The sequence below is a fragment of the Acipenser ruthenus genome, chromosome 50 (assembly GCF_902713425.1).
Source record: "Acipenser ruthenus chromosome 50, fAciRut3.2 maternal haplotype, whole genome shotgun sequence".
Classification (NCBI taxonomy): domain Eukaryota; kingdom Metazoa; phylum Chordata; class Actinopteri; order Acipenseriformes; family Acipenseridae; genus Acipenser; species Acipenser ruthenus.
Window position 1 is genome coordinate 8,396,336 of NC_081238.1, and position 22,703 is coordinate 8,419,038.

Sequence of the window (22,703 nt, forward strand, 5' to 3'; positions counted from 1 at the left end):
GGGAGGGGTGGGGAGGGGTTAGGAGAGTTATTTTAAGGTTGGGGTGGAGGGAGGGAGGGGAGGGGTTATGAGAGTTATTTTAAGGTTGGGGTGGAGGGAGGGGAGGGGTTAGGGGAGTTATTTTAAGGTTGGGGTGGAGGGAGGGGAGGGGAGGGGTTAGGAGAGTTATTTTAAGGTTGGGGTGGAGGGAGGGAGTGGAGGGGTTAGGAGAGTTATTTTAATGTTGGGGTGGAGGGAGGGAGGGGAGGGGTTAGGAGAGTTATTTTAAGGTTGGGGTGGAGGGAGGGGAGGGGTTAGGAGAGTTATTTTAAGGTTGGGGTGGAGGGAGGGGAGGGGTTAGGAGAGTTATTTTAAGGTTGGGGTGGAGGGAGGGAGGGGAGGGGTTAGGAGAGTTATTTTAATGTTGGGGTGGAGGGGGGGAGGGGAGGGGTTAGGAGAGTTATTTTAAGGTTGGGGTGGAGGGAGGGGAGGGGTTAGGAGAGTTATTTTAAGGTTGGGGTGGAGGGAGGGTAGGGGTTAGGAGAGTTATTTTAAGGTTGGGGTGGAGGGAGGGAGGGAGGGGGGGGGTTAGGAGAGTTATTTTAATGTTGGGGTGGAGTGAGGGAGGGGAGGGGTTAGGAGAGTTATTTTAAGGTTGGGGTGGAGGGAGGGGAGAGGTTAGGAGAGTTATTTTAAGGTTGGGGTGGAGGGAGGGAGGGGAGGGGTTAGGAGATTTATTTTAATGTTGGGGTGGAGGGAGGGAGGGGAGGGGTTAGGAGAGTTATTTTAATGTTGGGGTGGAGGGAGGGGAGGGGAGGGGTTAGGAGAGTTATTTTAAGGTTGGGGTGGAGGGAGGGAGGGGAGGGGTTAGGAGAGTTATTTTAAGGTTGGGGTGGAGGGAGGGGAGGGGTTAGGGGAGTTATTTTAAGGTTGGGGTGGAGGGAGGGGAGGGGAGGGGTTAGGAGAGTTATTTTAAGGTTGGGGTGGAGGGAGGGTGGGGTTAAGAGAGTTATTTTAAGGTTGGGGTGGAGGGAGGGAGGGGAGGGGTTAGGAGAGTTATTTTAAGGTTGGGGTGGAGGGAGGGGAGGGGTTAGGAGATTTATTTTAAGGTTGGGGTGGAGGGAGGGTGGGGTTAGGAGAGTTATTTTAAGGTTGGGGTGGAGGGAGGGAGGGGAGGGGTTAGGAGAGTTATTTTAAGGTTGGGGTGGAGGGAGGGAGGGGAGGGGTTAGGAGAGTTATTTTAAGGTTGGGGTGGAGGGAGGGGAGGGGTTAGGAGAGTTATTTTAAGGTTGGGGTGGAGGGAGGGAGGGGAGGGGTTAGGAGAGTTATTTTAAGGTTGGGGTGGAGGGAGGGAGGGGAGGGGTTAGGAGAGTTATTTTAATGTTGGGGTGGAGGGAGGGAGGGGAGGGGTTAGGAGAGTTATTTTAAGGTTGGGGTGGAGGGAGGGGAGGGGTTAGGAGAGTTATTTTAAGGTTGGGGTGGAGGGAGGGGAGGGGTTAGGAGAGTTATTTTAAGGTTGGGGTGGAGGGAGGGAGGGGAGGGGTTAGGGGAGTTATTTTAAGGTTGGGGTGGAGGGAGGGAGGGGAGGGGTTAGGAGAGTTATTTTAAGGTTGGGGTGGAGGGAGGGAGGGGAGGGGTTAGGAGAGTTATTTTAAGGTTGGGGTGGAGGGAGCGGAGGGGTTAGGAGAGTTATTTTAATGTTGGGGTGGAGGGAGGGAGGGGAGGGGTTAGGAGAGTTATTTTAAGGTTGGGGTGGAGGGAGGGGAGGGGTTAGGAGAGTTATTTTAAGGTTGGGGTGGAGGGAGGGGAGGGGTTAGGAGAGTTATTTTAAGGTTGGGGTGGAGGGAGGGAGGGGAGGGGTTAGGGGAGTTATTTTAAGGTTGGGGTGGAGGGAGGGAGGGGAGGGGTTAGGAGAGTTATTTTAAGGTTGGGGTGGAGGGAGGGAGGGGAGGGGTTAGGAGAGTTATTTTAAGGTTGGGGTGGAGGGAGCGGAGGGGTTAGGAGAGTTATTTTAATGTTGGGGTGGAGGGAGGGAGGGGAGGGGTTAGGAGAGTTATTTTAAGGTTGGGGTGGAGGGAGGGGAGGGGTTAGGAGAGTTATTTTAAGGTTGGGGTGGAGGGAGGGGAGGGGTTAGGAGAGTTATTTTAAGGTTGGGGTGGAGGGAGGGAGGGGAGGGGTTAGGAGAGTTATTTTAAGGTTGGGGTGGAGGGAGGGGAGGGGTTAGGAGAGTTATTTTAAGGTTGGGGTGGAGGGAGGGGAGGGGTTAGGAGAGTTATTTTAAGGTTGGGGTAGAGGGAGGGAGGGGAGGGGTTAGGAGAGTTATTTTAAGGTTGGGGTGGAGGGAGGGAGGGGAGGGGTTAGGAGAGTTATTTTAAGGTTGGGGTGGAGGGAGGGGAGGGGTTAGGAGAGTTATTTTAAGGTTGGGGTGGAGGGAGGGGAGGGGTTAGGGGAGTTATTTTAAGGTTGGGGTGGAGGGAGGGGAGGGGTTAGGAGAGTTATTTTAAGGTTGGGGTGGAGGGAGGGAGGGGAGGGGTTAGGAGAGTTATTTTAAGGTTGGGGTGGTGGGAGGGGAGGGGAGGGGTTAGGAGAGTTATTTTAAGGTTGGGGTGTAGGGAGGGAGGGGAGGGGTTAGGAGAGTTATTTTAAGGTTGGGGTGGAGGGAGGGGAGGGGTTAGGAGAGTTATTTTAAGGTTGGGGTGGAGGGAGGGAGGGGAGGGGTTAGGGGAGTTATTTTAAGGTTGGGGTGGAGGGAGGGGAGGGGTTAGGAGAGTTATTTTAAGGTTGGGGTGGAGGGAGGGGAGGGGTTAGGAGAGTTATTTTAAGGTTGGGGTGGAGGGAGGGAGTGGAGGGGTTAGGAGAGTTATTTTAAGGTTGGGGTGGAGGGAGGGAGGGGAGGGGTTAGGAGAGTTATTTTAATGTTGGGGTGGAGGGAGGGAGGGGAGGGGTTAGGAGAGTTATTTTAAGGTTGGGGTGGAGGGAGGGGAGGGGTTAGGAGAGTTATTTTAAGGTTGGGGTGGAGGGAGGGGAGGGGTTAGGAGAGTTATTTTAAGGTTGGGGTGGAGGGAGGGAGGGAGGGGAGGGGTTAGGAGAGTTATTTTAATGTTGGGGTGGAGTGAGGGAGGGGAGGGGTTTAGGAGAGTTATTTTAAGGTTGGGGTGGAGGGAGGGAGGGGAGGGGTTAGGAGAGTTATTTTAATGTTGGGGTGGAGGGAGGGAGGGGAGGGGTTAGGAGAGTTATTTTAATGTTGGGGTGGAGGGAGGGGTGGGGAGGGGTTAGGAGAGTTATTTTAAGGTTGGGGTGGAGGGAGGGAGGGGAGGGGTTAGGAGAGTTATTTTAAGGTTGGGGTGGAGGGAGGGGAGGGGTTAGGGGAGTTATTTTAAGGTTGGGGTGGAGGGAGGGGAGGGGAGGAGTTAGGAGAGTTATTTTAAGGTTGGGGTGGAGGGAGGGAGTGGAGGGGTTAGGAGAGTTATTTTAATGTTGGGGTGGAGGGAGGGAGGGGAGGGGTTAGGAGAGTTATTTTAAGGTTGGGGTGGAGGGAGGGGAGGGGTTAGGAGAGTTATTTTAAGGTTGGGGTGGAGGGAGGGGAGGGGTTAGGAGAGTTATTTTAAGGTTGGGGTGGAGGGAGGGAGGGGAGGGGTTAGGAGAGTTATTTTAATGTTGGGGTGGAGGGAGGGAGGGGAGGGGTTAGGAGAGTTATTTTAAGGTTGGGGTGGAGGGAGGGGAGGGGTTAGGAGAGTTATTTTAAGGTTGGGGTGGAGGGAGGGTAGGGGTTAGGAGAGTTATTTTAAGGTTGGGGTGGAGGGAGGGAGGGAGGGGGGGGTTAGGAGAGTTATTTTAATGTTGGGGTGGAGTGAGGGAGGGGAGGGGTTAGGAGAGTTATTTTAAGGTTGGGGTGGAGGGAGGGGAGAGGTTAGGAGAGTTATTTTAAGGTTGGGGTGGAGGGAGGGAGGGGAGGGGTTAGGAGATTTATTTTAATGTTGGGGTGGAGGGAGGGAGGGGAGGGGTTAGGAGAGTTATTTTAATGTTGGGGTGGAGGGAGGGGAGGGGAGGGGTTAGGAGAGTTATTTTAAGGTTGGGGTGGAGGGAGGGAGGGGAGGGGTTAGGAGAGTTATTTTAAGGTTGGGGTGGAGGGAGGGGAGGGGTTAGGGGAGTTATTTTAAGGTTGGGGTGGAGGGAGGGGAGGGGAGGGGTTAGGAGAGTTATTTTAAGGTTGGGGTGGAGGGAGGGTGGGGTTAAGAGAGTTATTTTAAGGTTGGGGTGGAGGGAGGGAGGGGAGGGGTTAGGAGAGTTATTTTAAGGTTGGGGTGGAGGGAGGGGAGGGGTTAGGAGATTTATTTTAAGGTTGGGGTGGAGGGAGGGTGGGGTTAGGAGAGTTATTTTAAGGTTGGGGTGGAGGGAGGGAGGGGAGGGGTTAGGAGAGTTATTTTAAGGTTGGGGTGGAGGGAGGGAGGGGAGGGGTTAGGAGAGTTATTTTAAGGTTGGGGTGGAGGGAGGGGAGGGGTTAGGAGAGTTATTTTAAGGTTGGGGTGGAGGGAGGGAGGGGAGGGGTTAGGAGAGTTATTTTAAGGTTGGGGTGGAGGGAGGGAGGGGAGGGGTTAGGAGAGTTATTTTAATGTTGGGGTGGAGGGAGGGAGGGGAGGGGTTAGGAGAGTTATTTTAAGGTTGGGGTGGAGGGAGGGGAGGGGTTAGGAGAGTTATTTTAAGGTTGGGGTGGAGGGAGGGGAGGGGTTAGGAGAGTTATTTTAAGGTTGGGGTGGAGGGAGGGAGGGGAGGGGTTAGGGGAGTTATTTTAAGGTTGGGGTGGAGGGAGGGAGGGGAGGGGTTAGGAGAGTTATTTTAAGGTTGGGGTGGAGGGAGGGAGGGGAGGGGTTAGGAGAGTTATTTTAAGGTTGGGGTGGAGGGAGCGGAGGGGTTAGGAGAGTTATTTTAATGTTGGGGTGGAGGGAGGGAGGGGAGGGGTTAGGAGAGTTATTTTAAGGTTGGGGTGGAGGGAGGGGAGGGGTTAGGAGAGTTATTTTAAGGTTGGGGTGGAGGGAGGGGAGGGGTTAGGAGAGTTATTTTAAGGTTGGGGTGGAGGGAGGGAGGGGAGGGGTTAGGGGAGTTATTTTAAGGTTGGGGTGGAGGGAGGGAGGGGAGGGGTTAGGAGAGTTATTTTAAGGTTGGGGTGGAGGGAGGGAGGGGAGGGGTTAGGAGAGTTATTTTAAGGTTGGGGTGGAGGGAGCGGAGGGGAGGGGTTAGGAGAGTTATTTTAATGTTGGGGTGGAGGGAGGGAGGGGAGGGGTTAGGAGAGTTATTTTAAGGTTGGGGTGGAGGGAGGGGAGGGGTTAGGAGAGTTATTTTAAGGTTGGGGTGGAGGGAGGGGAGGGGTTAGGAGAGTTATTTTAAGGTTGGGGTGGAGGGAGGGAGGGGAGGGGGTTAGGAGAGTTATTTTAAGGTTGGGGTGGTGGGAGGGGGAGGGGTTAGGAGAGTTATTTTAAGGTTGGGGTGGAGGGAGGGGAGGGGTTAGGAGAGTTATTTTAAGTTGGGGTAGAGGGAGGGAGGGGAGGGGTTAGGAGAGTTATTTTAAGGTTGGGGTGGAGGGAGGGAGGGGAGGGGTTAGGAGAGTTATTTTAAGGTTGGGGTGGAGGGAGGGGAGGGGTTAGGAGAGTTATTTTAAGGTTGGGGTGGAGGGAGGGGAGGGGTTAGGGGAGTTATTTTAAGGTTGGGGTGGAGGGAGGGGAGGGGTTAGGAGAGTTATTTTAAGGTTGGGGTGGAGGGAGGGAGGGGAGGGGTTAGGAGAGTTATTTTAAGGTTGGGGTGGTGGGAGGGGAGGGAGGGGTTAGGAGAGTTATTTTAAGGTTGGGGTGTAGGGAGGGAGGGGAGGGGTTAGGAGAGTTATTTTAAGGTTGGGGTGGAGGGAGGGGAGGGGTTAGGAGAGTTATTTTAAGGTTGGGGTGGAGGGAGGGAGGGGAGGGGTTAGGGAGTTATTTTAAGGTTGGGGTGGAGGGAGGGGAGGGGTTAGGAGAGTTATTTTAAGGTTGGGGTGGAGGGAGGGGAGGGGTTAGGAGAGTTATTTTAATGTTGGGGTGGAGGGAGGGAGGGGAGGGGTTAGGAGAGTTATTTTAAGGTTGGGGTGGAGGGAGGGAGGGGAGGGGTTAGGAGAGTTATTTTAATGTTGGGGTGGAGGGAGGGAGGGGAGGGGTTAGGAGAGTTATTTTAATGTTGGGGTGGAGGGAGGGGAGGGGAGGGGTTAGGAGAGTTATTTTAAGGTTGGGGTGGAGGGAGGGAGGGGAGGGGTTAGGAGAGTTATTTTAAGGTTGGGGTGGAGGGAGGGAGGGGAGGGGTTAGGAGAGTTATTTTAAGGTTGGGGTGGAGGGAGGGGAGGGGAGGGGTTAGGAGAGTTATTTTAAGGTTGGGGTGGAGGGAGGGGAGGGGAGGGGTTAGGAGAGTTATTTTAAGGTTAGGGTGGAGGGAGGGAGGGGAGGGGTTAGGGGAGTTATTTTAAGGTTGGGGTGGAGGGAGGGGAGGGGTTAGGAGAGTTATTTTAAGTTTGGGGTGGAGGGAGGGGAGGGGTTAGGAGAGTTATTTTAATGTTGGGGTGGAGGGAGGGAGGGGAGGGGTTAGGAGAGTTATTTTAAGGTTGGGGTGGAGGGAGGGAGGGGAGGGGTTAGGAGAGTTATTTTAAGGTTGGGGTGGAGGGAGGGAGGGGAGGGGTTAGGAGAGTTATTTTAAGGTTGGGGTGGAGGGAGGGGAGGGGTTAGGAGAGTTATTTTAAGGTTGGGGTGGTGGGAGGGGAGGGGTTAGGAGAGTTATTTTAAGGTTGGGGTGGAGGGAGGGGAGGGGAGGGGTTAGGAGAGTTATTTTAAGGTTGGGGTGGAGGGAGGGTGGGGTTAGGAGAGTTATTTTAAGGTTGGGGTGGTGGGAGGGGAGGGGTTAGGAGAGTTATTTTAAGGTTGGGGTGGAGGGAGGGGAGGGGTTAGAAGAGTTATTTTAAGGTTGGGGTGGAGGGAGGGAGGGGAGGGGTTAGGAGAGTTATTTTAATGTTGGGGTGGAGGGAGGGAGGGGAGGGGTTAGGAGAGTTATTTTAAGGTTGGGGTGGAGGGAGGGGAGGGGTTAGGAGAGTTATTTTAAGGTTGGGGTGGAGGGAGGGGAGGGGTTAGGGGAGTTATTTTAATGTTGGGGTGGAGGGAGGGAGGGGAGGGGTTAGGAGAGTTATTTTAAGGTTGGGGTGGAGGGAGGGAGGGGAGGGGTTAGGAGAGTTATTTTAATGTTGGGGTGGAGGGAGGGAGGGGAGGGGTTAGGAGAGTTATTTTAATGTTGGGGTGGAGGGAGGGGAGGGGAGGGGTTAGGAGAGTTATTTTAAGGTTGGGGTGGAGGGATGGGAGGGGTTAGGAGAGTTATTTTAAGGTTGGGGTGGAGGGAGGGGTTAGGAGAGTTATTTTAATGTTGGGGTGGAGGGAGGGAGGGGAGGGGTTAGGAGAGTTATTTTAAGGTTGGGGTGGAGGGAGGGGAGGGGAGGGGTTAGGAGAGTTATTTTAAGGTTGGGGTGGAGGGAGGGAGGGGAGGGGTTAGGAGAGTTATTTTAAGGTTGGGGTGGAGGGAGGGAGGGGAGGGGTTAGGAGAGTTATTTTAAGGTTGGGGTGGAGGGAGGGGAGGGGAGGGGTTAGGAGAGTTATTTTAAGGTTGGGGTGGAGGGAGGGAGGGGAGGGGTTAGGAGAGTTATTTTAAGGTTGGGGTGGAGGGAGGGGTTAGGAGAGTTATTTTAAGGTTGGGGTGGAGGGAGGGGAGGGGAGGGGTTAGGAGAGTTATTTTAAGGTTGGGGTGGATGGAGGGGAGGGGTTAGGGGAGTTATTTTAAGGTTGGGGTGGAGGGAGGGGAGGGGTTAGGAGAGTTATTTTAAGGTTGGGGTGGAGGGAGGGAGGGGAGGGGTTAGGAGAGTTATTTTAAGGTTGGGGTGGAGGGAGGGGAGGGGAGGGGTTAGGAGAGTTATTTTAAGGTTGGGGTGGAGGGAGGGTGGGGTTAGGAGAGTTATTATAAGGTTGGGGTGGAGGGAGGGGAGGGGAGGGGTTAGGAGAGTTATTTTAAGGTTGGGGTGGAGGGAGGGAGGGGAGGGGTTAGGAGAGTTATTTTAAGGTTGGGGTGGAGGGAGGGGAGGGGTTAGGAGAGTTATTTTAAGGTTGGGGTGGAGGGAGGGGAGGGGTTAGGAGAGTTATTTTAAGGTTGGGGTGGAGGGAGGGGAGGGGTTAGGAGAGTTATTTTAAGGTTGGGGTGGAGGGAGGGAGGGGAGGGGTTAGGAGAGTTATTTTAAGGTTGGGGTGGAGGGAGGGGAGGGGAGGGGTTAGGGGAGTTATTTTAAGGTTGGGGTGGAGGGAGGGGAGGGGTTAGGAGAGTTATTTTAAGGTTGGGGTGGAGGGAGGGGAGGGGTTAGGAGAGTTATTTTAATGTTGGGGTGGAGGGAGGGAGGGGAGGGGTTAGGAGAGTTATTTTAAGGTTGGGGTGGAGGGAGGGGAGGGGTTAGGAGAGTTATTTTAAGGTTGGGGTGGAGGGAGGGAGGGGAGGGGTTAGGAGAGTTATTTTAATGTTGGGGTAGAGGGAGGGGAGGGGAGGGGTTAGGAGAGTTATTTTAAGGTTGGGGTGGAGGGAGGGAGGGGAGGGGTTAGGAGAGTTATTTTAAGGTTGGGGTGGAGGGAGGGGAGGGGTTAGGGGAGTTATTTTAAGGTTGGGGTGGAGGGAGGGAGGGGAGGGGTTAGGAGAGTTATTTTAAGGTTGGGGTGGAGGGAGGGGAGGGGTTAGGAGAGTTATTTTAAACTTGGGGTGGAGGGAGGGGTTAGGAGAGTTATTTTAAGGTTGGGGTGGAGGGATGGAGGGGAGGGGTTAGGGGAGTTATTTTAAGGTTGGGGTGGAGGGAGGGAGGGGAGGGGTTAGGAGTGTTATTTTAAGGTTGGGGTGGAGGGAGGGAGGGGAGAAGTTAGGAGAGTTATTTTAATGTTGGGGTGGAGGGAGGGAGGGGAGGGGTTAGGAGAGTTATTTTAAGGTTGGGGTGGAGGGAGGGAGGGGAGAAGTTAGGAGAGTTATTTTAATGTTGGGGTGGAGGGAGGGGAGGGGAGGGGTTAGGAGAGTTATTTTACGGTTGGGGTGGAGGGAGGGGAGGGGATAGGAGAGTTATTTTAAGGTTGGGGTGGAGGGAGGGGAGGGGTTAGGAGAGTTATTTTAAGGTTGGGGTGGAGGGAGGGGAGGGGAGGGGTTAGGAGAGTTATTTTAAGGTTGGGGTGGAGGGAGGGAGGGTGGGGTTAGGAGAGTTATTTTAAGGTTGGGGTGGAGGGAGGGAGGGGAGGGGTTAGGAGAGTTATTTTAAGGTTGGGGTGGAGGGAGGGGAGGTGTTAGGGGAGTTATTTTAAGGTTGGGGTGGAGGGGAGGGGAGGGGTTAGGAGAGTTATTTTAAGGTTGGGGTGGAGGGAGGGTGGGGTTAGGAGAGTTATTTTAAGGTTGGGGTGGAGGGAGGGAGGGGAGGGGTTAGGAGAGTTATTTTAAGGTTGGGGTGGAGGGAGGGGAGGGGTTAGGAGAGTTATTTTAAGGTTGGGGTGGAGGGAGGGGAGGGGTTAGGAGAGTTATTTTAAGGTTGGGGTGGAGGGAGGGGAGGGGTTAGGAGAGTTATTTTAAGGTTGGGGTGGAGGGAGGGGTTAGGAGAGTTATTTTAAGGTTGGGGTGGAGGGAGGGGGGGTTTGGAGAGTTATTTTAAGGTTGGGGTGGAGGGAGGGGAGGGGTTAGGAGAGTTATTTTAAGGTTGGGGTGGAGGGAGGGAGGGGAGGGGTTAGGAGAGTTATTTTAAGGTTGGGGTGGAGGGAGGGGAGGGGTTAGGGGAGTTATTTTAAGGTTGGGGTGGAGGGAGGGAGGGAGGGAGGGGTTAGGAGAGTTATTTTAAGGTTGGGGTAGAGGGAGGGAGGGGAGGGGTTAGGAGAGTTATTTTAAGGTTGGGGTGGAGGGAGGAGAGGGGTTAGGAGAGTTATTTTAAGGTTGGGGTGGTGGGAGGGAGGGGAGGGGTTAGGAGAGTTATTTTAATGTTGGGGTGGAGGGAGGGAGGGGAGGGGTTAGGAGAGTTATTTTAAGGTTGGGGTGGAGGGAGGGGAGGGGTTAGGGGAGTTATTTTAAGGTTGGGGTGGAGGGAGGGGAGGGGTTAGGGGAGTTATTTTAAGGTTGGGGTGGAGGGAGGGGAGGGGTTAGGAGAGTTATTTTAAGGTTGGGGTGGAGGGAGGGAGGGGTTAGGAGAGTTATTTTAATGTTGGGGTGGAGGGAGGGGAGGGGAGGGGTTAGGAGAGTTATTTTAAGGTTGGGGTGGAGGGAGGGAGGGGAGGGGTTAGGAGAGTTATTTTAAGGTTGGGGTGGAGGGAGGGAGGGGAGGGGTTAGGAGAGTTATTTTAAGGTTGGGGTGGAGGGAGGGGAGGGGAGGGGTTAGGAGAGTTATTTTACGGTTGGGGTGGAGGGAGGGGAGGGGTTAGGAGAGTTATTTTAAGGTTGTGGTGGAGGGAGGGAGGGGAGGGGTTAGGGTAGTTATTTTAAGGTTGGGGTGGAGGGAGGGGTTAGGAGAGTTATTTTAAGGTTGGGGTGGAGGGAGGGAGGGTGGGGTTAGGAGAGTTATTTTAATGTTGGGGTGGAGGGAGGGGAGGGGAGGGGTTAGGAGAGTTATTTTAAGGTTGGGGTGGAGGGAGGGAGGGGAGGGGTTAGGAGAGTTATTTTAAGGTTGGGGTGGAGGGAGGGAGGGGAGGGGTTAGGAGAGTTATTTTACGGTTGGGGTGGAGGGAGGGGAGGGGTTAGGAGAGTTATTTTAAGGTTGGGGTGGAGGGAGGGAGGGGAGGGGTTAGGAGAGTTATTTTAAGGTTGGGGTGGAGGGAGGGGAGGGGAGGGGTTAGGAGAGTTATTTTAAGGTTGGGGTGGAGGGAGGGAGGGGAGGGGTTAGGAGAGTTATTTTAAGGTTGGGGTGGAGGGAGGGGAGGGGTTAGGAGAGTTATTTTAAGGTTGGGGTGGAGGGAGGGAGGGGAGGGGTTAGGAGAGTTATTTTAAGGTTGGGGTGGAGGGAGGGAGGGGAGGGGTTAGGAGAGTTATTTTAAGGTTGGGGTGGATGGAGGGGTGGGGTTAGGAGAGTTATTTTAAGGTTGGGGTGGAGGGAGGGGTGGGGTTAGGAGAGTTATTTTAAGGTTGGGGTGGAGGGAGGGAGGGGAGGGGTTAGGAGAGTTATTTTAAGGTTGGGGTGGAGGGAGGGAGGGGAGGGGTTAGGAGAGTTATTTTAAGGTTGGGGTGGAGGGAGGGAGGGGAGGGGTTAGGAGAGTTATTTTAAGGTTGGGGTGGAGGGAGGGGAGGGGTTAGGAGAGTTATTTTAAGGTTGGGGTGGAGGGAGGGGAGGGGAGGGGTTAGGAGAGTTATTTTAAGGTTGGGGTGGAGGGAGGGAGGGGAGGGGTTAGGAGAGTTATTTTAAGGTTGGGGTGGAGGGAGGGGAGGGGTTAGGAGAGTTATTTTAAGGTTGGGGTGGAGGGAGGGGAGGGGTTAGGAGAGTTATTTTAAGGTTGGGGTGGAGGGAGGGGAGGGGTTAGGAGAGTTATTTTAAGGTTGGGGTGGAGGGAGGGAGGGGAGGGGTTAGGAGAGTTATTTTAAGGTTGGGGTGGAGGGAGGGGAGGGGAGGGGTTAGGGGAGTTATTTTAAGGTTGGGGTGGAGGGAGGGGAGGGGTTAGGAGAGTTATTTTAAGGTTGGGGTGGAGGGAGGGGAGGGGTTAGGAGAGTTATTTTAATGTTGGGGTGGAGGGAGGGAGGGGAGGGGTTAGGAGAGTTATTTTAAGGTTGGGGTGGAGGGAGGGGAGGGGTTAGGAGAGTTATTTTAAGGTTGGGGTGGAGGGAGGGAGGGGAGGGGTTAGGAGAGTTATTTTAATGTTGGGGTGGAGGGAGGGGAGGGGAGGGGTTAGGAGAGTTATTTTAAGGTTGGGGTGGAGGGAGGGAGGGGAGGGGTTAGGAGAGTTATTTTAAGGTTGGGGTGGAGGGAGGGGAGGGGTTAGGGGAGTTATTTTAAGGTTGGGGTGGAGGGAGGGAGGGGAGGGGTTAGGAGAGTTATTTTAAGGTTGGGGTGGAGGGAGGGGAGGGGTTAGGAGAGTTATTTTAAACTTGGGGTGGAGGGAGGGGTTAGGAGAGTTATTTTAAGGTTGGGGTGGAGGGATGGAGGGGAGGGGTTAGGGGAGTTATTTTAAGGTTGGGGTGGAGGGAGGGAGGGGAGGGGTTAGGAGTGTTATTTTAAGGTTGGGGTGGAGGGAGGGAGGGGAGAAGTTAGGAGAGTTATTTTAATGTTGGGGTGGAGGGAGGGAGGGGAGGGGTTAGGAGAGTTATTTTAAGGTTGGGGTGGAGGGAGGGAGGGGAGAAGTTAGGAGAGTTATTTTAATGTTGGGGTGGAGGGAGGGGAGGGGAGGGGTTAGGAGAGTTATTTTACGGTTGGGGTGGAGGGAGGGGAGGGGATAGGAGAGTTATTTTAAGGTTGGGGTGGAGGGAGGGGAGGGGTTAGGAGAGTTATTTTAAGGTTGGGGTGGAGGGAGGGGAGGTGAGGGGTTAGGAGAGTTATTTTAAGGTTGGGGTGGAGGGAGGGAGGGTGGGGTTAGGAGAGTTATTTTAAGGTTGGGGTGGAGGGAGGGAGGGGAGGGGTTAGGAGAGTTATTTTAAGGTTGGGGTGGAGGGAGGGGAGGTGTTAGGGGAGTTATTTTAAGGTTGGGGTGGAGTGGAGGGGAGGGGTTAGGAGAGTTATTTTAAGGTTGGGGTGGAGGGAGGGTGGGGTTAGGAGAGTTATTTTAAGGTTGGGGTGGAGGGAGGGAGGGGAGGGGTTAGGAGAGTTATTTTAAGGTTGGGGTGGAGGGAGGGGAGGGGTTAGGAGAGTTATTTTAAGGTTGGGGTGGAGGGAGGGGAGGGGTTAGGAGAGTTATTTTAAGGTTGGGGTGGAGGGAGGGGAGGGGTTAGGAGAGTTATTTTAAGGTTGGGGTGGAGGGAGGGGTTAGGAGAGTTATTTTAAGGTTGGGGTGGAGGGAGGGGGGGTTTGGAGAGTTATTTTAAGGTTGGGGTGGAGGGAGGGGAGGGGTTAGGAGAGTTATTTTAAGGTTGGGGTGGAGGGAGGGAGGGGAGGGGTTAGGAGAGTTATTTTAAGGTTGGGGTGGAGGGTGGGGAGGGGTTAGGGTAGTTATTTTAAGGTTGGGGTGGAGGGAGGGAGGGAGGGAGGGGTTAGGAGAGTTATTTTAAGGTTGGGGTAGAGGGAGGGAGGGGAGGGGTTAGGAGAGTTATTTTAAGGTTGGGGTGGAGGGAGGGGAGGGGTTAGGAGAGTTATTTTAAGGTTGGGGTGGTGGGAGGGAGGGGAGGGGTTAGGAGAGTTATTTTAATGTTGGGGTGGAGGGAGGGAGGGGAGGGGTTAGGAGAGTTATTTTAAGGTTGGGGTGGAGGGAGGGGAGGGGTTAGGGGAGTTATTTTAAGGTTGGGGTGGAGGGAGGGGAGGGGTTAGGGGAGTTATTTTAAGGTTGGGGTGGAGGGAGGGGAGGGGTTAGGAGAGTTATTTTAAGGTTGGGGTGGAGGGAGGGAGGGGTTAGGAGAGTTATTTTAATGTTGGGGTGGAGGGAGGGGAGGGGAGGGGTTAGGAGAGTTATTTTAAGGTTGGGGTGGAGGGAGGGAGGGGAGGGGTTAGGAGAGTTATTTTAAGGTTGGGGTGGAGGGAGGGAGGGGAGGGGTTAGGAGAGTTATTTTAAGGTTGGGGTGGAGGGAGGGGAGGGGAGGGGTTAGGAGAGTTATTTTACGGTTGGGGTGGAGGGAGGGGAGGGGTTAGGAGAGTTATTTTAAGGTTGTGGTGGAGGGAGGGAGGGGAGGGGTTAGGGTAGTTATTTTAAGGTTGGGGTGGAGGGAGGGGTTAGGAGAGTTATTTTAAGGTTGGGGTGGAGGGAGGGAGGGTGGGGTTAGGAGAGTTATTTTAATGTTGGGGTGGAGGGAGGGGAGGGGAGGGGTTAGGAGAGTTATTTTAAGGTTGGGGTGGAGGGAGGGAGGGGAGGGGTTAGGAGAGTTATTTTAAGGTTGGGGTGGAGGGAGGGAGGGGAGGGGTTAGGAGAGTTATTTTACGGTTGGGGTGGAGGGAGGGGAGGGGTTAGGAGAGTTATTTTAAGGTTGGGGTGGAGGGAGGGAGGGGAGGGGTTAGGAGAGTTATTTTAAGGTTGGGGTGGAGGGAGGGGAGGGGAGGGGTTAGGAGAGTTATTTTAAGGTTGGGGTGGAGGGAGGGAGGGGAGGGGTTAGGAGAGTTATTTTAAGGTTGGGGTGGAGGGAGGGGAGGGGTTAGGAGAGTTATTTTAAGGTTGGGGTGGAGGGAGGGAGGGGAGGGGTTAGGAGAGTTATTTTAAGGTTGGGGTGGAGGGAGGGAGGGGAGGGGTTAGGAGAGTTATTTTAAGGTTGGGGTGGATGGAGGGGTGGGGTTAGGAGAGTTATTTTAAGGTTGGGGTGGAGGGAGGGGTGGGGTTAGGAGAGTTATTTTAAGGTTGGGGTGGAGGGAGGGAGGGGAGGGGTTAGGAGAGTTATTTTAAGGTTGGGGTGGAGGGAGGGAGGGGAGGGGTTAGGAGAGTTATTTTAAGGTTGGGGTGGAGGGAGGGAGGGGAGGGGTTAGGAGAGTTATTTTAAGGTTGGGGTGGAGGGAGGGGAGGGGTTAGGAGAGTTATTTTAAGGTTGGGGTGGAGGGAGGGAGGGGAGGGGTTAGGATAGTTATTTTAAGGTTGGGGTGGAGGGAGGGAGGGGAGGGGTTAGGAGAGTTATTTTAAGGTTGGGGTGTAGGGAGGGAGGGGAGGGGTTAGGAGAGTTATTTTAAGGTTGGGGTGGAGGGAGGGGAGGGGTTAGGAGAGTTATTTTAAGGTTGGGGTGGAGGGAGGGGAGGTGTTAGGGGAGTTATTTTAAGGTTGGGGTGGAGGGAGGGGAGGGGTTAGGAGAGTTATTTTAAGGTTGGGGTGGAGGGAGGGGAGGGGTTAGGAGAGTTATTTTAAGGTTGGGGTGGAGGGAGGGTGGGGTTAGGAGAGTTATTTTAAGGTTGGGGTGGAGGGAGGGGAGGGGAGGGGTTAGGAGAGTTATTTTAATGTTGGGGTGGAGGGAGGGGAGGGGAGGGGTTAGGAGAGTTATTTTAAGGTTGGGGTGGAGGGAGGGGAGGGGTTAGGAGAGTTATTTTAAGGTTGGGGTGGAGGGAGGGGTTAGGAGAGTTATTTTAAGGTTGGGGTGGAGGGAGGGTGGGGTTAGGAGAGTTATTTTAAGGTTGGGGTGGAGGGAGGGGAGGGGTTAGGAGAGTTATTTTAATGTTGGGGTGGAGGGAGGGAGGGGAGGGGTTAGGAGAGTTATTTTAAGGTTGGGGTGGAGGGAGGGAAGGGAGGGGTTAGGAGAGTTATTTTAAGGTTGGGTGGAGGGAGGGGAGGGGTTAGGGGAGTTATTTTAAGGTTGGGGTGGAGGGAGGGAGGGGAGGGGTTAGGAGAGTTATTTTAAGGTTGGGGTGGAGGGAGGGGTTAGGAGAGTTATTTTATGGTTGGGGTGGAGGGAGGGAGGGGAGGGGTTAGGAGAGTTATTTTAAGGTTGGGGTGGAGGGAGGGGAGGGGTTAGGAGAGTTATTTTAAGGTTGGGGTGGAGGGAGGGAGGGTGGGGTTAGGAGAGTTATTTTAAGGTTGGGGTGGAGGGAGGGAGGGGAGGGGTTAGGAGAGTTATTTTAAGGTTGGGGTGGAGGGAGGGGAGGGGTTAGGAGAGTTATTTTAAGGTTGGGGTGGAGGGAGGGGAGGGGTTAGGAGAGTTTTTTTAAGGTTGGGGTGGAGGGAGGGAGGGGAGGGGTTAGGAGAGTTATTTTAAGGTTGGGGTGGAGGGAGGGAGGGGAGGGGTTAGGAGAGTTATTTTAAGGTTGGGGTGGAGGGAGGGGAGGGGTTAGGAGAGTTATTTTAAGGTTGGGGTGGAGGGAGGGGAGGGGTTTGGAGAGTTATTTTAAGGTTGGGGTGGAGGGAGGGGAGGGGTTAGGAGAGTTATTTTAAGGTTGGGGTGGAGGGAGGGGAGGGGTTAGGAGAGTTATTTTAAGGTTGGGGTGGAGGGAGGGAGGGGAGGGGTTAGGAGAGTTATTTTAAGGTTGGGGTGGAGGGAGGGGAGGGGTTAGGAGAGTTATTTTAAGGTTGGGGTGGAGGGAGGGGTTAGGAGAGTTATTTTAAGGTTGGGGTGGAGGGAGGGGAGGGGTTAGGAGAGTTATTTTAAGGTTGGGGTGGAGGGAGGGAGGGGAGGGGTTAGGAGAGTTATTTTAAGGTTGGGGTGGAGGGAGGGGAGGGGTTAGGAGAATTATTTTAAGGTAGGGGTGGAGGGAGGGAGGGGAGGGGTTAGGAGAGTTATTTTAAGGTTGGGGTGGAGGGAGGGGAGGGGTTAGGAGAGTTATTTTAAGGTTGGGGTGGAGGGAGGGGTTAGGAGAGTTATTTTAAGGTTGGGGTGGAGGGAGGGTGGGGTTAGGAGAGTTATTTTAAGGTTGGGGTGGAGGGAGGGGAGGGGTTAGGAGAGTTATTTTAATGTTGGGGTGGAGGGAGGGAGGGGAGGGGTTAGGAGAGTTATTTTATGGTTGGGGTGGAGGGAGGGAGGGGAGGGGTTAGGAGAGTTATTTTAAGGTTGGGGTGGAGGGAGGGAAGGGAGGGGTTAGGAGAGTTATTTTAAGGTTGGGTGGAGGGAGGGGAGGGGTTAGGGGAGTTATTTTAAGGTTGGGGTGGAGGGAGGGAGGGGAGGGGTTAGGAGAGTTATTTTAAGGTTGGGGTGGAGGGAGGGGAGGGGTTAGGAGAGTTATTTTAAGGTTGGGGTGGAGGGAGGGGAGGGGTTAGGAGAGTTATTTTAAGGTTGGGGTGGAGGGAGGGAGGGGAGGGGTTAGGAGAGTTATTTTAAGGTTGGGGTGGAGGGAGGGGAGGGGTTAGGAGAGTTATTTTAAGGTTGGGGTGGAGGGAGGGAGGGTGGGGTTAGGAGAGTTATTTTAAGGTTGGGGTGGAGGGAGGGAGGGGAGGGGTTAGGAGAGTTATTTTAAGGTTGGGGTGGAGGGAGGGGAGGGGTTAGGAGAGTTATTTTAAGGTTGGGGTGGAGGGAGGGGAGGGGTTAGGAGAGTTTTTTTAAGGTTGGGGTGGAGGGAGGGAGGGGAGGGGTTAGGAGAGTTATTTTAAGGTTGGGGTGGAGGGAGGGAGGGGAGGGGTTAGGAGAGTTATTTTAAGGTTGGGGTGGAGGGAGGGGAGGGGTTAGGAGAGTTATTTTAAGGTTGGGGTGGAGGGAGGGGAGGGGTTTGGAGAGTTATTTTAAGGTTGGGGTGGAGGGAGGGGAGGGGTTAGGAGAGTTATTTTAAGGTTGGGGTGGAGGGAGGGGAGGGGTTAGGAGAGTTATTTTAAGGTTGGGGTGGAGGGAGGGAGGGGAGGGGTTAGGAGAGTTATTTTAAGGTTGGGGTGGAGGGAGGGGAGGGGTTAGGAGAGTTATTTTAAGGTTGGGGTGGAGGGAGGGGTTAGGAGAGTTATTTTAAGGTTGGGGTGGAGGGAGGGGAGGGGTTAGGAGAGTTATTTTAAGGTTGGGGTGGAGGGAGGGAGGGGAGGGGTTAGGAGAGTTATTTTAAGGTTGGGGTGGAGGGAGGGGAGGGGTTAGGAGAATTATTTTAAGGTAGGGGTGGAGGGAGGGAGGGGAGGGGTTAGGAGAGTTATTTTAAGGTTGGTGTGGAGGGAGGGGAGGGGAGGGGTTAGGAGAGTTATTTTAAGGTTGGGGTAGAGGGAGGGGAGGGGTTAGGAGAGTTATTTTAAGGTTGGGGTGGAGGGAGGGAGGGGAGGGGTTAGGAGAGTTATTTTAAGGTTGGGGTGGAGGGAGGGGTTAGGAGAGTTATTTTAAGGTTGGGGTGGAGGGAGGGGAGGGGTTAGGAGAGTTTTTTTAAGGTTGGGGTGGAGGGAGGGAGGGGAGGGGTTAGGAGAGTTATTTTAAGGTTGGGGTGGAGGGAGGGAGGGGAGGGGTTAGGAGAGTTATTTTAAGGTTGGGGTGGAGGGAGGGGAGGGGTTAGGAGAGTTATTTTAAGGTTGGTGTGGAGGGAGGGGAGGGGTTAGGAGAGTTATTTTAAGGTTGGGGTGGAGGGAGGGAGGGGAGGGGTTAGGAGAGTTATTTTAAGGTTGGGGTGGAGGGAGGGGAGGGGTTAGGAGAGTTATTTTAAGGTTGGGGTGGAGGGAGGGGAGGGGTTAGGAGAGTTATTTTAAGGTTGGGGTGGAGGGAGGGAGGGGAGGGGTTAGGAGAGTTATTTTAAGGTTGGGGTGGAGGGAGGGGAGGGGTTAGGAGAGTTATTTTAAGGTTGGGGTGGAGGGAGGGGTTAGGAGAGTTATTTTAAGGTTGGGGTGGAGGGAGGGGAGGGGTTAGGAGAGTTATTTTAAGGTTGAGGTGGAGGGAGGGAGGGGAGGGGTTAGGAGAGTTATTTTAAGGTTGGGGTGGAGGGAGGGGAGGGGTTAGGAGAATTATTTTAAGGTAGGGGTGGAGGGAGGGAGGGGAGGGGTTAGGAGAGTTATTTTAAGGTTGGTGTGGAGGGAGGGGAGGGGAGGGGTTAGGAGAGTTATTTTAAGGTTGGGGTAGAGGGAGGGGAGGGGTTAGGAGAGTTATTTTAAGGTTGGGGTGGAGGGAGGGAGGGGAGGGGTTAGGAGAGTTATTTTAAGGTTGGGGTGGAGGGAGGGGTTAGGAGAGTTATTTTAAGGTTGGGGTGGAGGGAGGGGAGGGGTTAGGAGAGTTATTTTAAGGTTGGGGTGGAGGGAGGGGAGGGGTTAGGAGAGTTATTTTAAGGTTGGGGTGGAGGGAGGGAGGGGAGGGGTTAGGAGAGTTATTTTAAGGTTGGGGTGGAGGGAGGGGTTAGGAGAGTTATTTTAAGGTTGGGGTGGAGGGAGGGAGGTGAGGGAGGGAGGGGTTAGCGGAGTTCTCAAGAAAATAATCTCATATTAATTCATAGTAGTCTACGGTTTAAAATCATTGGTTACATTTTGTGCATTTTCCTTAAAATCATAATAGTATGTGAGGGTCTGGAACCATCTCCCCAGTAATGTTGTTGAAGCTGACACCCTGGGATCCTTCAAGAAGCTGCTTGATGAGATTCTGGGATCAATAAGCTACTAACAACCAAACGAGCAAGAGGGGCTGAATGGGGAAACCTCTCATTTGGAAACTTTCTTATGTTCTGCCTCTGTTATGCTAAAGTTATTTAAAACTGGATAGGAACAGGTCGACATGTGGGGCATGTTGTCCGAGTCCTCCTTTGTAAAAACCTGTGAAAAGTAATCATTTAATATACTCCCTATTTTTTTCTTCGTCTGTGATTTTGCCGTTTGTGTCTCTTAGACATTTAACCTCCTCTCTTACTGTTATAATATTGGAAAAACGTTTTGGAATTGGTTTTAGCCCCCTTAGCAATGTTCATTTCTGTCTCTCTGTTGGCCTTTCTAACTTCCTTTTTGACTTGTGTTTGCAGTTCCAAACAGGAGGAGTGGCAAACACTGTTGCAGCAGCAAAGGTCATTCAAAATGATCTCGACAGCATTCAGAACTGGGCAGACACATGGCAAATGACATTTAATAGAGGAAAGTGGAAGGTACTGCACGCAGGCAATACATTTCTCCCCCCTTCCTTTCTATATTGGTTAATTGTGGGCTCTAGTTTTTTATTTAACATCACTGAGTCCCTTGTCCCTGTGGATTGCAACCACAATGTAGAAACATCTAGAGAATGGATGGGAATGGTTAATAAACATCCCTGCTGATTCTCTTAAAGTTTATTTATTTCTAATACTGGACCCTGTCTTAATACTGTATCACATTCTGAATATGAATATAGCTGAGTTATTAATTGTAGGTAATACTTAGAATACCAGATACACATTTAGCATTAAAAAGCAATCCATGTGATTTCTTTACCAGTCGTTCATTATTTTGTGTATCAGCCTCCACACAAAGCCGAGCGCAGTGCGGTATACTGTAATGATGCTGCAGTCAGTCTGCCCGGACTGCACCTGAACCATCTTAAAAACACGAAGCCTCCAATAAGATCATTTGTAAAAGTTAGTAAAGAATGGCGCTATATAATCTAAGGAAGCTGAATGTGAACTCCTAGCTGGAGCAACGAGAGAGGGAGAGAGGGGGCGGGGCAGAGAAGGAGGCGGAGACGCTGCTAGGCAACCGGCTCCTGAACATTCCACTCCGCTGAGCAGAGACCGTTAGGATTTAAAAATGCCAAAGTTCCGAGCGGCGTCAGGCGCTTCGTTTAATTAACAAACCGTTGCTGATATTTTAATTTTGAAGATAAGCAGATTTTAAATACTCAAATAGCACTGTATTAAAAAAAATACTTGCTTTGACCAACTAAAAGCTATGACCAGCAATTATAAGCGAGATTAAATATAAGTGCTTGACGCGCACTGACATTTAGGGACACACACACACACACATAATAATAATAAACATGTTTTGCTTAAACGTATTGTTGAATGTCTACAGATCTTTTTGTTCCTTATTTCTTACATAACACGTGTGCAGTTTAATTCTTTTGCATCAACACAATTAAAATTGTTAACGTTTTATTTATTTATTTTAGCTGTCTGCTCGCATGTTCCTCAGAAGGCGCTGCTTGCTGTTCATGGCGGCGCGCTGAGCTGCCTCTCCGCACACTGCGTGTCGTTTTGAAGCGCTGTGTTTAAGATATTTTCATGTTTGAACTTCTGGCTCCCTTTAAAATGCAGTCTTGCCTGCCATCAGTTCCCCTGCATCCTGATAAAACGGGAACAACATGGAGTTTTTTTAACATTGTCAAACTTAAGCCAGGGGAAATCTTTTATCCCCTGTTGGTTGAACTTGTATTTTACACGACTGTGAACACGCTGCAACTAACTCGAAGCTCCCTGTTCACTTTCATCTTCTGAAACACCTGCATTGCTCACTTCCTGTGAAGACGTCGACATATCTGAATTTGTTATTTTCCTCATCTTGGTTTGACAAACTGTCTGGAAACGAGTAGCCATCGCACTGATAAATCAGTGAAACTGGCGGGTATGGGATTTGTAGTTTTTAACATCCAAGGAGGAAAAAAAAAGCTTTGTAGGACACTGCCATTCTTTTGAAGCACTTGAGTTCAAGATCCACTTCATATCAAGGACAGAGGCTCATGGGAGTTGTAGTCTAATCCGTTGGCCAACGTGTTCAGCTTTGGGAGTTTAGAATGAAGACTACAGAGCGCGTCAGCGTCCACGAGAAGCGCCGCGCACAGCAGTGCGAATCTGGAAGAGAGACTTCAGCGTTAGTCTAGACAGGTCCGTGTAACGAGCGCGCTGCAGGGTATGCGCTAATCGTGTGAGGGGAAAGGAACAATTAAAATTAACCCTTTAAGGTACAGGTTACCCCCCCACCCCCGAATTATACCAAATCATTATTACAACGAAGTGCACCAATTCAAACGTACGGACAGGTTGGATGCGGGCGTTTAAGTTTGTCAGTTTCTCCTCTTGAGTCACTCTCCAATATTAATTGGATACCATTTGAACAACAAACAGCGAAGAAAAAAAAGTTAACTATTAGTTTGGTTAAGAAAGATATTAATAGGTTTTTAAAAGACATTATTTATTTCTTAGCAGACGCCCTTATCCAGGGCAACTTACAATCGCAAGCAAATACATTTCAAGTGTTACAATACAATAAAAGCAAGAAATACAATAACTTTTGTTCAAGTGTGACAAACCACAATTCAATACAGCAGATAATAGTGATAGTTACATCAGGATATGATTAAATAGTGATAGTTACATCAGGATGTGATTAAGTACAAAATACTACAGGTTAAACACTTGGCAGATTACAGTATTCTGAAGTACAGGATTAAATACAGTAAAATAGGGGGCAGATAAGAGCAAAATAAATCACATTTACATGAAGGGTGATAGTGTCCCAGGATACAAACAGAGGAGTTCTACAGGTGCTGTTTGAAGAGGTGAGTCTTAAGGAGGCGCCGGAATGTGGTCAGGGACTGGGCAGTCCTGACATCTGTAGGAAGGTCATTCCACCACTGCGGAGCAAGGGTGGAGAAGGAGCGGGCTCGGGAGGCAGGGGAGCGTAGCGGAGGTAGAGCCAGTCTTCTAGTGCAGGCGGAGCGGAGAGGTCGAGTGGGGGTGTAGGGAGAGATGAGGGTCTGGAGATAGCTGGGTGCAGTCTGGTCAAGGCATCTGTAGGCTAGTACTTTTGAATGTTATTAATGTTTGAATGTTGTCACCGTTAGAAAAGAATAAAGTTAAGCTTCCCAAACCAAGTGCTCAACACACACAAGAAAAAAAAAAAAAAAAAAAAAAGTGTTTCTAGTTTATACACACACATACACATATATATATATATATATATATATATATATATATATATATATATATATATCAGCTACCTCCTAATTTAAATAAGATTTTTTAAAAAACCATAAATAAGACTGCACTTACTGTAAAAAGAGCGCGACGGCGATTGTATCTGTCCTCCACGCTGATTATCCGAATAACCACGACACCTCAACACCACCGATATCGTTTAACCGGACCCGACCCGAGTATATATACTGGAGACGCCGGGTCTCGGCAGCGATAGCAGGTGGGATTGATCAAGCAATTCCGACCCATTGCGCGCTCTGGAGGATCAATTGAGGAAATCGACCCGCATTGCGTCATTAATTAAATTAAACTCAGAGAACAA

The 22,703-nt window shown here is 51.9% G+C and overlaps 2 protein-coding genes across 3 annotated transcripts in view; both read right to left on the reverse strand.

Moving 5' to 3' along the window:
• LOC117965878 (zinc finger protein 501-like) overlaps window positions 1–22,703 on the reverse strand; it is a 628,111-nt gene that overhangs the window by 460,101 nt on the left and 145,307 nt on the right. The window lies entirely within an intron of this gene.
• The window catches only part of LOC131722023 (zinc finger protein OZF-like), a 307,153-nt gene that overhangs the window by 101,294 nt on the left and 183,156 nt on the right, over window positions 1–22,703 (reverse strand). The gene's annotated exons all lie outside the window — the stretch shown is intronic.